Source organism: Myotis brandtii, unplaced genomic scaffold (genome assembly GCF_000412655.1).
Source record: "Myotis brandtii unplaced genomic scaffold, ASM41265v1 scaffold471, whole genome shotgun sequence".
In the NCBI taxonomy this organism is placed as follows: domain Eukaryota; kingdom Metazoa; phylum Chordata; class Mammalia; order Chiroptera; family Vespertilionidae; genus Myotis; species Myotis brandtii.
The window spans coordinates 639644-643259 of NW_005367989.1; positions in this window are offsets into that span (position 1 = coordinate 639644).

Consider the following 3616-nt stretch of genomic DNA (forward strand, 5'->3'; position numbering starts at 1 on the left):
TCAATGCATTCCCCATTAAAATACCAATGGCATATTTCACAGATCTAGAAAGAACTCTCCAAAAATTCATCTGGAATAAAAAACAAAAAACCCAAATAGCTGCAGCGATCCTGAGAAAGAAGAACAAAGTAGGAGGGATCTCAATACTAGATATCAAGATGTATTTCAAAGCCACTGTTCTCAAAACTGCCTGGTACTGGCACAAGAACAGACATTTAGACCAATGGAATAGAATAGATAACCCAGAAATCGACCCAAACCACTATGCCCAATTAATATTCAACAAAGGAGGCAAGAGCATACGATGGAGTCAAGACAGTCTCTTCAATAAATGGTGTTGGAAAAATTGGACAGATACTTGAAAAAAAAAAGAAACTAAACCACCAACTTACACCATACACAAAAATAAACTCAAAATGGATAAAGGGCTTAAAAGTAAGATGGGAATCCATAAAAATATTAGAAGAATCCATAGGCAGCAAAATAGCAGACATTTGTCGTAGCAATATCTTTACCGATATAGCTCCCAGGGCAATGGAAACTAAGGAGAAAATAAACAAATGGGACTACATCAAAATAAAAAGCTTCTGCACAGCAAAAGAAACCATCAGCAAACAATTCTTAACAGATCAGTACACAAGCATTTACAGATTGAAATCATATCATCTGGGTGGTTCAAAAAGGGTTTTGGTGGAATTTTAGTTGAAAGATGTTCCAGGTTGTTCATGTCCTCCAGAACTTGTGAAAAAATGAATGCAAAACATGGTATCCACTAAGTCTCAAGGAATACTTTCAGATGACATTACAAAGAATGGGGATTCATTGAAAAATTACAAACACACAAAGAAACAGGACAACATGAACGAGTACATCAGAGTAAACAAACAACTCAATGAAACCAGCAAAACTTTTTGATATGGATTTATCACCCAATAAAATAGCTTTTTTAGCATTTTTAAAGTGTTTGCTTTAAAGAGAGGATTAAAATATAAAGTGCTATAAAGTTAAACAAGCGGACTTGAAAAAGAATAAAATAGAGCGTTCAGAAATGAAAAAAATATTAAAATGAAGACAGGGTTAGATTTAATAGATAATTAGATACTTCATGAGAAGATATGAGAACCAGATGATAAATCTAAAGAATTTAATGAGAATGTAGCACAGTGAGTAAAACAGAAAATACAGCAATGAAGAGTCAGGCAGAACAGAGTGAAAAATTCTAATATAATTCAAATAATTAGAGTTCTAGAAATAGAGAGAGGATGAGGTAGAAGCAACATCTAAAGAGAAAAATACTGAGAAATTTTCCAATTTGATGAAACATATCAATCTATAGATTCATGATTCTAAGGTAGAATAAATAAAAAATAAACAAACACCTAGATTATCTAGCTTAAGGTACAGAATGCCATAAACTAACAGAAAAAAAATCTTAAAAACAAACAAAAAAACAAAACAAAACAAAACACACACACACACACACACACACACAGCTACGAGTCAGAAAGGAAGTATAATTAGGCTGGTAATTGACTTCTCAGCAAAAACAATGGAAACCAGAAAATAGTGGAATATTCAGTGTGATGAAAAAAAGTACCTGGCAGTCTAGAATTGTATAATTACAAAATAACTTTGAAGAAAGAGAAAACAATATATTGGCAGACGAGGAAAGGTGAGAGAGTTTGTAATAAAAGATTCACTCTAAAAAATTCAAAAGATGTACTCTAGGCAAAAGGAAACCAATTCCAAATGGAAGATGCAAAAAAGGATTAAAAAGAAAGTGGGAAAAATGTGGGTAAATATAAAAAACATTGAATGCACAAAAATACATCTCTTTGGGTTTAAAACAAGGTAGAATTTGGGTTTAAAACTGGCCCATGTGGCTCAGTTGGTTGGGTGTCATCCATGCACCAAAGGGTTGCTGGTTTGATAGCAGGTCAGGGCACACACCTGGGTTGTGGGCTTGACCCCGGGAGTGTGCGATATTTTGCTCTCACATCAATGTTTCCCTCTCTCTAAAAGTCAATAAAAAGATCTTTAAAAACAACAACAACAAGGTAGAACTATGATATTCAATAATAATTACATATAAATCTGGGAGGCATGATCAGATTTAAAGGTTTAATAAGTTCATTGTTTTAAAGATGTGAAAATTATATTTCAGATTTTGATAGGTTATGTAGGCACTCTGAGCCTGTTAAGGTAACCAATAAAAGAATAGATATAGAAAGTATAACTTTCAAATCGGTAGAGAAAAAAAATGAGAGAAAAAAACATCTAATCAACATTGTAAAAAGGTAAAAGAAGCAAAGAAGAAAGGTAGGACAAAAAAAGGTAGAATAAATTAAGATAGGGAGAATAGAAATCAAACCTATAGGACAGTAGAAATAATTCCAAATAGAGCTCTCTCTCACTTCTTAGCTCTAAGTATCTAGATATTAGCATTAATGATTTGCATGTGTCTTATCAAAATTTTTATATCGGAAATAAAAGCCAACTATGATAAATCCACATATGCACCAGCAAAAAGTAAAATTCTGTGCATGTTCACAAAGAGGTTATTGCAGAAGTACTCAGGTGTTTTCCTGATAATGTCGTATCACTTGCTAATGTTATTTTCTGGAGGATTTAGCTTTTGTATTTGCTTCTGACAGTTATCTTGGGGCACTCACACCTAGATCCAATATAAATAGAATCCTTGTCATATTTAACATATAACTTCTTTGTTTAGTTATATAACAGTACACATTTATTAAGCATAGAAGGTAAAGGTAATTTGCATTCAATACTCCATAGATTAAATACTCACTAGACACAACATACTCAACAACATCTATTTAACACTAATTAATTTGGTAAATTGGGTTTAAAATATTCTATGTAATGTAGAAATCTTCTGTGCTTTCTTACATGAGTTTTAGACTGTTTTTAATGATGTTTGGGGAAATTAATCTCAGTTTTTGTATTATTATTATTGTTCCCCAATTGTATTTGCAGGAACATAAAAGTATTAAAATATAATTAAAGATTTGATTAGAAAACAAGGATATTTAGTCTTAATTAAAAATAGAAGACTCATCTAAAACATCAGGATATAGTTTGAAAAATGGAATGGTGAAGCAAAGATCTATTGCACAAATGAAGAACTCTATAACTATATAATTATCAGAAAAAAATAGTTTAAGACGAAGCATTAGTAGAGATAGAGCAATTGCAAAGTGGAGAAAAGTTTCAATCCACTAGCAAGATTCAAGAATTTTAATTTAATGCATCTACTTCATAATGAAATCTTCATATACATATGTATTTAATATGAAAAGACATACACTACCAGAGTGAGAAATTTTAACACCCTTGTTTAATAACTTCAATATCAGGCACATAAAATCAGTGAGAATATAGAAGATCTGAATCACACAATTAACCAGCTTATCCTAATGGATAAATTGCAAAATGTTAATTTGTTCAAGGGCACTTAGAACTTTTACAAAATTAATCACATATCCTATATAATAAAAGCCTAATATGCAAATTGTCCCCTCAACTGGGAGTTCAACTAGGAGGCGGGGCTGGCGGCGGTGGCAGCAGGTGGCTGGGCGAAATGTGGCGCCCAAGC